Genomic DNA, 14,323 nt, shown 5'->3' on the forward strand with positions numbered 1-14,323 from the left:
TTTGTATGAACCCAATATGTGGCCATATGTGACGTTATCAGATCATCACAACCATAGATAAACAACTTCTAGAAGTTAGTAACATGGGAAAAAAATGACTTTCTTTGCAAAATAATTTGTAACAAACTCATAAACCCCTTTTTGCTGTATCTGTAAATATTTCAAATGTAAAGACATCTTTTATTCGATAAAATGATGAGATTCAGTTGTTGCATAGTCCTCATTGCATTCATCTCCAAGGTTAGGTTTGTCTTCTATGAAGTGAAACTTTTTTTTTCCATATTTTAACCCTATAATACCAAATATATCATATTTGATACATGAGTTTGAAGCCCTCTACATGATCAATGTGATATTTTTTTTTCTTGAAAAACCTAATGTATACAATTAGATACATGCAATACACAGATAATCCACTGGGGGGGAGGAATTCATTCACCAGAGGCCTTTCCAGTGACACTACAAGATTAAATTAATGAGGAAGGAGGCAGAACTTTGACAATTTTGAAAAGGAATTACCAATTTGTCAGACATGTTTGTGTTATATTATGTTTTTGTTTGTTCAAAAATAATATTTCAGCATTTAACCCTAATGTATCAAATATGAAATTAAATTGAAACTCATACATGGAAATTGATATTTGAAAAAAAATTGTTTTTGGTTGTTCAGAAGGACCAATAAAAGCTCCAGTTTCAAAGAACTGGAATTTTCTGTGAATGATTTAATGGTTCAGACTTTACAGGTTTAAAAGGGTCATATTTAGCTAAACTTTATTTTATTTATTTTTTTCATTGTAAAGATACTTTACTACTGGTTGAGAGAGGAGGAGGCAGTTCTGCGTTTGTGGGCATTTGTTTGTAACGCAGCCCATGAAATAAAATGCTTAAGAATCGTCCGTGTTTAGAAATGAGATCGTGTACGTGTGTTACTGGAGATCGTGATCTTTTAACGATTCATCTGTTGGTGGTTCTGGTACATGACATCCCCCTACTGTTGAGAGTTTACGATATCGATACTGCATAGAACCCCTTTTAAATTCAGAGATTATAGTTAAATAGTTTTGCATGATTTTCATTGATTACATATTTATCTCATATTAGATCACAAGGGATCAGAAGGAATTACTTTTTTGTGGATGTCCATATGAGATTGCAAAAATAAAGAAAAGGTGTTGAAAAGTTTACAGATCACAAAGAAGCCTGAGTTTTTACCTCACATGGTTTCTCGTGAGTCATAGGGAGTCCCAAAAATTCATTATCAACAATTTGCTGTTACTCACTCATTGTTGCCAACATGAGATTCTACGTGACAGTGTTGATTTATGACTAGAAAATGCAACATACAATATGTATTGAACACACATGGGACCAACAGTCCAGTTCGATAGTGTCATGCCTCGGTTTGGGTGATGAATTGCTCTCTTAAATATAAGGATAGTAATTCAATGTCCAGTCACTGAATAACTATAATAAATACGACTAATAATGTTGCAATTTCAGGTGGGAAAGGAGCTGAAATGTCATGTTACACTTATTCCTATTTGTCTTAATGTCAGGAAAAATGAATAAAATTAAGTTTGGATAAAAACAGAGTCACCTTTGTTTAACTCCACTGCAGAAATAGCAGGGAGAGGCTTACATAATCCATCTCCATTAGAGCCTTAATGGACTATCCACTGCAAATTCATTTTCAATTTCGGCAAACATTAGAGTTCTGTATCAGTGAATAAGACCTCTCATCTCTACTATACTCTATAAACTGAATGAGCATCCGACAAAATCAGCCTCTGACTCTTGAATATTGTACCCAATTTATTATATACACTAAAATGTTAAAGTTTGAAAAGATTTAAAACCATGTGAAAGAATGCAGGTGAACAAGTGCCATCAATTTTACAACATGCAGCAAAGTGAGGCTATATTTTCTCATTCAGTACAGAGAACACATAGTACTCTACACTCCCTCTGTATATACACACGGCTATAAAACATTTAAAGTACTCTTTTTATAAAAGGGAGTGTGTTTTTCTATCATCTGGTCAAAGTGTGTTGGAGGAGCTGACTGGGCAGTGGGTTCAGATGACCCCTGAAGGGTGTCTCTCTCTAGAATCCAAACACAGAGCAGTGAAGTGCTAATGGCCTGCCCTCTCATGCTTCTCCTCGCTTTCTCTTTTTCCTCATCATTTGTTGGCTATCAACTTTTCCTCGACTCCTCAGCTCTGCATAGACAACAATTTGCAGCCCCGGGATGACGGCACCTCCTCCTTTATAGGGGCTGCTGAATATTTCATCACATGGCAATCTTCAGAGTCAGACTGCACATTTTCTCCGAGAGCCCAGAGGTGTGTGAGGAGTGTGCTGGAGGTCAGAGAAAAGGGAAAGGCGGAAAAAAAGAGACGAAATCTGCAAAGTGGAAGTAAAGAAGCATCTGCATCCCTCTGCCTGCTTGCATCCATCCATGCCTTCCCCTCCCAATTCGCCTCCTGCGGTCCCATTCTCCTATCCACAGGCTCACAGAGCTGGTTTTCCCTGATTGGATGATTTGCCACTTCATTACTAATTGATAATCGCCAGAGAGAAACGCTCATTAGCCCAAGTGCTGAATAGTGCAGCCAGCACGCTGACATTTTCAGCTTCGTCGTAATGACTGTGTTGATGTTGGCGTGTGTATTTCTTCCTACCACAGTGAGCTAAGTCTTGTGTAAAACAGATGATACTGAACATAGAGATGCTTTAGAGCTGTGATAGGTAACATTTTCATTTCTGATAATACAAAGGATGTAATATGTTTTGTAAACTTATGTATTTATATCAAATATTCTATATTTTCAATTCTGAATTTCAGACAAATATGTAACACCATACCAGCCCTGATCACCTTTAAGTTGGGTTTCTGTAAATTGGCTTAGAATCTGGTTTTGACCAACTCTATATATAAAGTGTCATGAGATAACTTTTTTGTTGTGATGTGGTGCTATATAAATAAAATTTGACTGATTGAGTGATTTGATTGGTTTTCCCCTGTAAGTCGCTTTGGAAAAAAGCATCTGCCAAATGCATAAACAAAAAAGTAGCGTCATATCCCTTTTACTAATATTTAAAGGGTAATTTTATAACATTATCATGGAGTTTGTTTTGTGTTCATCATTTGTTGATGTTCAGATTCCAATCCACCAGTACCTGGTGTTGCACATTATTTCTCAGAACAGAACAGAACTCAGGAAAGAGTATGTTTTCCACATAGAAATCCTGGTGGCTGTTATTATAAAATGCATTTCGGCTAAAATTTACTTAGGGGGTCAAATGGGTGACCATTTTTTGTAAAAAAAAAAAAAAAAAAAAGTTGTCAGAAATGCATAGAACTGTGTTGAAATAACGCTAATCCATTTGTGAACAGACTACTCATATTATTTGACAGTGGAAGCTCTATTTTCAGAAATATTGGATTTTGAATAGCACGTGTATGTGAAAACTTTTGCTGGTGGACGGACGTGACATTACCCATGATGATCTGGTCAGTACCAGTATTTTATTAGTAATAAACTTATATACTTACTATTGCTAATTATCCTCTTATTCGTAAATGTTAGTATTGTGAATCTAAAATAATAACAGCTGAACAAAAACACCAAATGTGGCAGTGGACGGATGTGACATGGTTGTTACGGATCCCATCATACTGATGCTCGGAAATGATCCCTGTGCAAAAACCAGTATCATAATTATTTATTGTATAGTTTATCATCATACTAAAGAGTAAATAACAATATAGAATTGTTATTTCTTTATAAAAATGCTTATTATTAGAAAACTGTTGATTTAAAAAGTGACGTGTGACATTATTAATGTATGTATTGGTGTAACATAAGCAGGATGGATCAGCACCATACTCCAGATTGCAACCTGTAAAAATAAAACATGTGATATGTAGGACAGAATCTGTAAGAAAAAATGGGGAATCTAAAAGAATAGAATATTTGTTTTTCAGGTAAATTCAGTTCAAATATAACTTGGCCATTTGTGACATGAAAATATAGCATTAATTGTGATGAAATTGGACATTTTTGAGCTGAAAACATAGTTCATATGACCATCAATATGTTGCAACAGAACTGAAATCCTGTAAATTTGCATAACTTGTATTTACCAACACAAAGTCCCTTTGGGGATTCACTTATATTGATTTTCTTATGCACAAAGACATAAATAAGACCTCTAAGCAAATTTTAGCCGGTTTATGGAACAGCATCTATGTTTGGCTCTCGTACAAATGCTAACATTTGATTGGCTCTGTGGTCATAGCCATTGCCATATAAAATGTGAGAAGCTGTAAACACACCATCCCACTTCAGACTAAAGACCATCTGTGTTCTTATTTTATAATTTCCACATTTCAGTGTCTGTAAACATGATTTGGACTGATTTCTACCCGGGTTAGAAGGCTGGAGAGTCAGCTTCTGACCAAAGGGTTGCCGGTTCAATTTCCTGGACTGGCAGAAAGTTGTTGGCTAACCCCCCATTTGCTCCCTGGGTACTTATGTAGCAAGCCCACTGCTCCTAGTCTGCAGTGTGTGGTGTGTTCCTGCATGTTCTGGTGATGGTTTAAATGCAGAAGGTCAGTTTTGGTGTGTGGTGCATGTCTATGTGTGTGAACTATATATTAAACAAAAGATTAAACGACGTCAGGGAATCTATATTTATAATTAGTCCTTTAGTTTGCAACAGATTTTGACCTTTTTTTTTCCATTGTTTAGCTTCACCAGCAGGATGTTGGTAAAGTAAGTGGGTTGAATTCTCATGTCTACATGTGTGATCTATACTAACAAATAAAGAATTTTAACCCATAAAGACCTAGAGCTACTTGTGTGGCAGTTCCCAAATGAAGTTTTCTTTCTATTTAAGCTATCTTAAACATTTTATCACCATTTATTGTAATATTATCTTCTTTATTTTGCAGTTTTTTCAATGAAAATCAGGTATTTTCGTATATTTGCTTTACTGATCACATACACTGTAAGCCTGGACTTTGTATTTACTGAAATGCTTTAATTACAATGTACTGAAATGATTTAAGTTTTATTTACATTACTATAAAATGTTCAGTATATTCTACTAATTTGTAGACATAGTTGAAAGTATGAAAAAGTTTAAGTTGAATGGATTTAAATCACTCAGTTTTAGTCATGACCACACCTTTTTATCTTTGCATTGCATTGTGGGTATTGGGCATGTTGTTGAAAATGTGTTATTTTTCTGTGCAGGGGTTCAGCAGGGTTGTGGTGTTAGTGTTAATTTGGACTTAATGTGTGTATGGCAATGTTTATTGGTCTTTTTGTGTTTGTTTTTGTATTTTTGTAGAGCTGCACCATGAGTCAGAGCCAGAGGAAGAACCATGGATATACTCTTCATTTAGGACTGTTCTAGTATAATGTGAATTTCAATTGCTTGTCAAATTAAAAGCACTTCCTGTACTGGCAAATTACATTGAGTTAACTTCCTGTCTAACTTCCATCCACGCTACAATATTTTAAGCTGAATAATTATAAAAAGCAATTTATATTGCATATTGATTTAATTTAAAACAGCATGGAAATGTGTGCAATGAACTGATGATATTAAGTCTAATGATTATGCAGAACAATTGACATTGCAACAAATTTTAAGTTAAATTAACTTGGCATTTAGTGTGTTGTACTAAAAATAGCAATTCCATTCAAATCAAGCATTTAGGTTTAATACACTCAAGTTTTCATTACTCATTACTTAAAATTTTTGAGGCAACTGCTGTACTCAAATTTTTTAAGTAAACTCAACTTATCCGGTCTTACAGTGCAGATGTTCATAAAAGCTGATGTTATTATATCAAAAACAGTGAAAACTGAAGAAAAATGTACCTTTTCAGCAAATATATCTTTAACTGAGCACAAAAATTATGTGTCTCCATCCACTGTCATTGATCCAACTCCATGGGTTTTACTGGTGAATCAATGTTGTAGAAGATGACGGTGTTTCCACGGAAACTACGGAGCCTCTGAACATCCAAATGGGTCATACCTGATGACCATGAAAAGATGACAAATTGTATTTTACAAAACTTATTTACATGTATTGATACGATTAGTGGATCAACAGGTATTAACCCTCCGGTATCCAGTCCACCAAGGCCCTTACTAAGCACCAAGTGTGCCTTTTTGGCACACTTGTGGAATAATGTGAAAAAAATTTCATACAGTTTGTTTTTAATTCTTTTACAGTTTTTTCTATTTCGTCAACTTGAGCCGTAAATAAAAATACCAAATACCCAATAATTGTCACATTTTTTAACCCTTTAAATGCCGTGTTTGTAATGTAAACAAACCATTTTTTTGGATGCAAAAAACACAAAAAAACATTTTTTTTTTTCAATATACTACATAAAAAGTGGATCACATATTATTTGATTTTTTTCATCCTGGCATATGTCAATGATTAACAGCAAAATTGGTTAATTTGCATTATTATTTTTGGCGCTAGGTCAAATGTTCAAAAATACTAGTATCTGTCACCAAGTGTGCGTAAAATGCACACCTATAAATCAAACTGTTAAATATTATATATTGATTTATTTTTCTGCTCTAATTTGATTTTATTTTTGTAAATCAAGGTCAGCCCTAATCATACATATTAAATGGAGGAAATAGTGCGTTTTAGGCACACTTGGGAGACAGATGCTAGTCTGGTAATTTTCTTTTGTTTACAATGTGCACATTTTAGTTGGTGGCCAGAATTTTAAAGATCATGCAAAAATTAACAACTTTTGAATTCTAACCTTATTTAACCCTTTCATGCACAGTGGTCACTACAGTGGACAGCTATTCTACAGCTGTTCTCTTGTATGTTCATGGATTTTATCAGTCAATACAGTGGACACTTATGCATCATCACATACAGTGCAGTTCATACCGTTACTGCAACTATGCTGTTCTTGATAAACCGGATCTGCAGTAACATGTTTTAGTATAAATCAACAAAACAGGGTCTTTTGAAGCAAAGAAACACGTATTTAAAACCTAATATCAGAAAGTGATATGGAAAACTATGCAATAAAAAACATTTTTAATGCTGCTCATCAGATGTTTTCCCACATTTTAACACACTCTAATACTAGTTATTATTTATTTCATGGAGATAATATGTAAAAAAAAAAAAAAAAAAAGTTAAATACATGGGGTCCGGCTGAATGGACATTTTTGTAACTCCTAAAAAAAAAACAACTAAATTGCATGGTTTTTTCATGCCTAAAGAGGAATAAAAACACTCAGGAAAAATATCTTGACTAATGTTCGCATAATTCATGCATGAAAGGGTTCAATTGTGAAAAATAATAATAAGTTTTTTAAAACGAAGTGCAAAGTGTGCCTAAAAGGTGCACCCAGATACCGGAGGGTTAAACAGTTTACATCAGTAGATGGTTTTGACTGTTTGGGTCTTTATGGGTTAATCTAATAGAGTGAAAACAACAGCTCCCATGACCTTATGCAACTTCACACATCCTCTACTAATATTACATTTTATAGTTTGGGTTGAGAGGATCCTCACATGTAGAAATGACTGTGCATTTAAGTTACACATCATCTTTTCCGAAGCAGAAGTGAATGTTTTGGTACCGAAGCATGACCTGCGATGACTTTTTCAAACTGAATTTCACAAATGACAAGTATTATTTGGACTGAACTGCAGTTCTTGATTTGCCCTCCACCAGCCACAGCACACACCTACAGGCATAAAGAACCAATCAGGCCTGAAGTTAAAGGTCCGTGTCCAATCAGCTGTTTCTCCCATTTGGCGCGGTCACGCTCAGATGCCCTTTACAACACCTCTGGGCTCCTTCTGCTCTTCTGGCAGCTGGCCCTCCACCGGCTGGAATAATATTGTGTAATTGTTATCGACATATTGTGACTGGGAGACGATAAGCATCAGATCTCCTCCTTTTCCTCCTCCTGTAAAATTAACAGCTTGTGACATCGCTGGTGGACTCCGCTGAGAGACGAACTGACAGCTGCAGTCACAAGTGTTAAGTTCAGTTCAACGGGGGTAGACTTGGAAACTGTCTGCAGTGTTTCAGCTGTAATCATGTCTGTACCGATCAATAATACATGCTCATCTGTGTATTTTAATACAACACACATTATTGCCTACACAGTCTGGACTATTACTGTTTCCATAAAGACATCAATATCCTCCCAAGACCCAGGAAAGTAAAAGTTTGGGCTTTTTTACATTAAATAATTTCCCTGATTGGAAACAGCATGAAGCAACAGTTGTTTTTTTTTTGTTTTGTTTTGTTTTGTTTTTTTTACCTCTGCCAAGTGTGACGGCGGAGGTTATGTTTTCATCAGGGTTTGTCTGTGTGCAAGATAACTCAAAAAGTTATGGATGGATTTTCATGAAATTTTCAGGAAATGTTGATACTGGCACAAGAAAAAACTGACAAAATTTTGGTGATGTTCTTGGGGGGGGGGAGGACAGGGCACATTTTGATGAAATTGTCAGGAAACGTTGATACTGGCACAAGGAACAAATGATTAAATTTTGGTGGTGATGGGGGGGCAGATTTTGATGCAATTTTCAGGAAATGTTGATACTAACACAAGGAACAAATGACAAAATCTTGGTGGTGGTGGGGGGTGGGGGGTGGGGCAGAATTTTATGAAATTTTCTGGAAATGTTGATACTGGCACAAGGAACAAATGATTACATTTTTGTGGTGATGGGGGGGGGCAGATTTTGATGACATTTTCAGGAAATGTTGAAACTGGCACAAGGAAACTATTACATTTTTGTGGTGATCGAGGTGGGGGGTAGGACAGGGCAGATTTTGATGAAATTGTCAGGAAACGTTGATACTGGCACAAGGAACAAATGATTACATTTTGGTGATGATGGGGGGGGGGGGCAGATTTTGACGACATTTTCAGGAAATCTTGATACTGGCACAAGGAACAAATGACAAAATTTTGGTGGTGATGGGGGGGGGCAGAATTTGATGAAATTTTCAGGAAATGTTGATACTGGCACAAGGAACAAATCATTCAATTTTGGTAGTGATGGGGGGGGGGGCAGATTTTGATGAAATTTCCAGGAAATGTTAATACTGGCACAAGGAACAAATGATTACATTTTGGTGATGATGGGGGGGGGGGGGGCAGATTTTGATGACATTTTCAGGAAATGTTGATACTGCTATGGAATGTCCTTTGCAGTGGGCATTGTTTTTTTATTTTATTTTTCTTAAGTTGTAGTAAAACTCTTTTCCCCTACAAAGGACAAAAATGCATCGCTGGTTGTGATGATACTGAAATATTGATATCTCCGATACCAGATCTTTACACTCCAGAATCAATTCACAAATCAAAATATCAATACTTCGGTCATTTGAGGTAATGTATAACACGAACACAGTGCAAAGTAGCTAAACTATTGGGATTTTGTCCAAATGATATGCAATTGGGTGTAGCGCTGCATTATGTAATAACGGTGCAATATCTAATAATGTCATAATTTTTCACCTCATTATGAAATAACACTATTTTATAATACATTTCTTGAAGGCATTTTGTAATGAACGTTGCCGCATTTTGTAATAGCTTATACGTATTGCAACAGTTATTACAAAATGCAGGTGAAGCACTTCTTTTTTTTTTTTTAAAGGAAATGTGATAATTTGGTGCGTTATGTAAAATTGATTCCTTGACTGAAAAAAATCATCATATCAGCAGAACAACATTAAACATTACAGCTTAATCAGAATTCATTAAAAAAAAAAAAAAAAAACTGTAAAAGCTAAATCTAATGTAACTATGTTCATTATAATAGAGAATGAATTTGCAAACTAGAGACAAAAGCTGCGCTACTTAAGTATTACTGACAAGAAACTTACTGGTGCACTGAAATTTGGAAGACATAATACGTATGAGTTATTACAAAATGCGGCAAAGTTTAGTACTAAATGGGTTCAAGAATTTTATTACAAATGCAGCGTTATTACATAATGAGGTGAAAAATTATTACATTATTACATATTGCACCGTTATTACATCATGCGGCGTGACAGTGGGAACTACTTTTTCTTCCGCCTGGGTAAGTGTGAACTGTCACGCCTCTCGGTCAGTCAACTCTGATTCATTCAGTCTGTACTGAGCAAAAAACAGAACAGACCAAAGGGGAAAACAGTAAATATGCTATTGATCCTTAACAAAAACTCGTGAATGAGGGAAAGTGTCACTGTTGAATGTTCAGTATTTTCATGTTTCATGTAACGTGAATTAATATGCAAGTTTTCATTTTTATAATAATTCTTAATAATGAACCCTTTCATGCATGAATTATGAGAACCTAATCAAGATTTTTTTTTTCCTAAGTGTTTTTATTCCTCTTTAGGCATGAAAAAAAATGCGATTCAACTTTTTTTTAATGAACCTATTTTTCATGGAGTTGCAAAAATGTCCATTCAGCTGGACACCATACGTTTAATTTTTGAAGCAAAGAAACGTGTATTTACCGACATACTGTGTGAAAACTATGAACTTTTCTTTTTTTTTTAATGTTGCTAATCTGATGTTTTCTGATGTCACATTTTAACACACTCTAATACTAATTATTAATCACTTTATGGAGATAATATGCAAAAAAACAACTTAAAAAAAAAAAAAAACAACCCTGTTAAATACAGTCTAATAATAATAACAAGCAATTGATTTACACTAAAACATGTTAGTGCAGATGAGGTTTATCAAAAACAGTAAAGTTACAGTAATGGTGTGAATGTCAGTGTATGGGATGATCCACTGTGTTGGCTGATATGGAACTAAAACAATAAAATCCATGAATATATAAGAGAACAGCTGTAGAATAATTGTCCACTGTAGGGACCACTATGCATGAAAGGGTTAAACAATAATTACTCTCATGTCTTATATTCTTTATTAAGAAATGATTTGAAATACACATTTTTATTTTTTATTTTTTTTAGATTTCCCAGACATTAAGTGTATTTGTACAAAGTATATGTATTGGAACTGTATCGTCGGTACCAGCCTGAATTTCACTCGGTATTGGATGGGAAAGGAAATCTGTGGTATCGAACATCACTAGCTACTGGGTCTCAGAAGGATATGGAATGGGAAAACAATTTCTAAATAAAGACCCTTCTAGGATCACACCATGCTTTTGCATGTTTCTTTTAAGTAACTACCATCTGTTAGGCCCTTCTGTTAGTGCCAGTCATTCCTTTATAAAACCTACAGATTAAATGCAGTGTTTTGCAATAATAAGCAGAAATGTTGAAGCCTTCAAAGTATAAGTTTTAAGCTATACACCTACCCAAAAATGTAATACTTCATAAAATCCACGTAGATATTGGCTAAAATTTATTTAGGGGGTCAAATGAGTGGCCATTTTTGTAAAAAAAAAAAAAAAAAAAAAAAGAGTTGTAAGAAATGCGTAGAACTGTGTTGAAATAATGCTAATACATTTGTGCACAGACTACTGATATTATTTGACAGTGGAAGCTATATTTTCAGAAATATTTACCTCCGCCAAGGAGGTTATGTTTTTGCCAGGGTTTGTTTGTCTGTTTGTCTGTCCGTTAGTGTGCAACATAACTCAAAAAGTTATGGACAGATTTGGATGAAATTTTCAGGGTTTGTTGGAAATGGGATAAGGAAGAAATGATTAAATTTTGGTGGTGACTGGGGGTGGGGGGGCCCATTTCCAACAAACCCTGAAAATTTCATCAAAATCTGTCCATAACTTTTTGAGTTATGTTGCACACTAACGGACAGACAAACAGACAGACAGACAGACAAACAAACAAACAAACCCTGGCAAAAACATAACCTCCTTGGCGTGGGGGGGCCCACAGGGGGGGCCACTGATCAGCCTTGGCGGAGGTCTGCGCTCTCCGAGTGCTTCTAGTGGGTTTTGAATAGCACGTGTATGTGAAAACTTTTGCTGGTGGACGGACATGACATTACCCATGATGATCTGGTCAGTACCAGTACTTTATTAGTAATAAACTTATATACTTACTATTACTAATTCTCCTCTTATTCATAAATGTTGGTATTGTGGATCTAAAACAATAACAGCTGACACAAAAACACAAAATGTGGCAGTGGATGGATGTGACATGGTTGTTACAGATCCCATCATACTGATGCTCGGCAGCCATGTCACCGTTTCCACAAATGATCCCTGGGCAAAAACTAGGATCAGAACTAGAAGCACTCGGAGAGCGCAGACCTCCGCCAAGGCTGATCAGTGGTCCCCCCGTGGGTCCCCCCACCACCGATCACCACCAAAATTTAATCATTTCTTCCTTATTCCATTTCCAACAAACCCTGAAAATTTCATCCAAATCTGTCCGTAACTTTTTGAGTTATGTTGCACACTAACGGACAGACAAACAGACAAACCCTGGCAAAAACATAACCTCCTTGGCGGAGGTAATTATTTATTGTATAGTTTCTCATCATACTAAAGAGTAAATAACAATGTGCAATGTTATGGTGACTGGGTTGGTTTGCATATTCCCAAAACAAATCATACATGAGTAAAATATAAACAGAAAATAAAGGACAGATTTATGGTTTGTGTACAGAAATATTCAATTAACCGTATTGAACAGTAACCATAAGGTGGTCCTCTGACACTCATTCACCCCCCAGTCCTCATTAGATATATTTCTGAAGTCACTGTCAGGAAAGGCTAGAGTCGGAGTTTATTAATAAATAATAGTGTCATATTTCATTGATTACTTTAGGGAAATCAGTTTCACTTTCCTAAGAGGCAGATCAGAAGTCAAGGGCAGTCATTGCCCTGAAGCCATTATGCAGTCAGGGTGTTGCTTGCGGACACTTCAGCTTGATTATATCTGATGAAAAAGGGCTTGAACCATGAAGATCAATCTATTCTCCTCTACCACCAGGGCCCTCTGTCCACTCAAGTACATTAAAGTGTCATCCCGAAGGCTCGCAGCCACTTTAATTTGCAAAATAAGGAATGAAAATATGTATTCTGTTAAAAAAGCTCAAGGATAAATAACAATTGCAACGCTAACGGCCTGATCACAATCAAGGTGTACAAGTATATTTGCATCAGTTATTAATCAGTATTGCAAAAAGATATCCCTAAGACTATTCCCAAAAAAATGTTTCTTTGGCCATCTTATTACTAGATCTTGCAATCCTCCAAATTTGAAGAAAATCGGATAAAAACTGATAAAATGGCGACCCAATCAGCGTGAAAACATGTGCACAATTTTATTGTTATAAGAGAGCACAATTATTGTACATAATATTTTGTAACACAATAAGTAATTACTACTCAACTCCTGTGTCTTTTTTTTTTTTGTGTTTTACAAAATACACACATCACGTTGCTTTTCATTTATTGATCATTTTTGTTGAACAGCTGTTTGTTTATCAATTCTTATTTTCAGTATTAAGACAATCAATCATTTTGTTCTGAAAACCCTTCTTTTACAGCCCTTTAATTGGAATAATAGAATGTAGGCCTGTTATTTCAGTATTATTATGACTAAATGACTATTATTATTATTATTATTATTATTATTATTATGATTATTATTATTATTATTATTATTATTATTATTATTATTATTATTATTATTATTATTATTATTATTATTATGACTAAATATGCACAACTAGACAGATTTTGGTATGCTCCCTGGCTGCAGAAAATTTGGTAACAATGTGACAAACGGATGTTTATGTCGAACCGTATGTTTTCAATGGTGCGTTGCTCACCAAAATTCATGTAGTGTCCGTACACCAATATACTTCCATCAATAATATGGCGGATATGCCTTATAGATATATTGTTCTAACTTGTTCACAAATGTTTATTTCCTCCTGTACCAGGAAGACTTAGTTACAGATCTAACAGAGATGCCACCATGTGGTAAGCCAGATTTCCATTCCAATCTTGTAGAGTCCGTCCACCAAGTAGTGTCCGTACACCATATTCAAAATATGTGGGTCTAATTTTATTGTTTCTGTCAATATATGGAATTTTTCAGCACGCATGCTTTGGACACGACATCTATGCAATAAACAATGCATGATTATCCTGAGTGCTGAAACATTTGTATATCTTTGTAGGCATTAAATATGGAGGCTATTAGGCTGGAGTGTCCGTACACTGAATAATTTCTGATTTGACAGGGGTTGGGTACAAGCCTGCGAAATTTTTAGTAGACACCATAATACAAAAATATTTTGGACATTTAAAGAGAAATATCAGACAAATAAAATGGCCT

General features: G+C 35.2%; 1 protein-coding gene across 1 annotated transcript in view; it reads right to left on the minus strand.

Annotated features, from left to right (window-relative positions):
• The window catches only part of zmat4a (zinc finger, matrin-type 4a), a 434,438-nt gene that overhangs the window by 98,354 nt on the left and 321,761 nt on the right, over window positions 1–14,323 (minus strand). The gene's annotated exons all lie outside the window — the stretch shown is intronic.

This window comes from Sphaeramia orbicularis, chromosome 9 (assembly GCF_902148855.1).
Source record: "Sphaeramia orbicularis chromosome 9, fSphaOr1.1, whole genome shotgun sequence".
NCBI lineage: Eukaryota > Metazoa > Chordata > Actinopteri > Kurtiformes > Apogonidae > Sphaeramia > Sphaeramia orbicularis.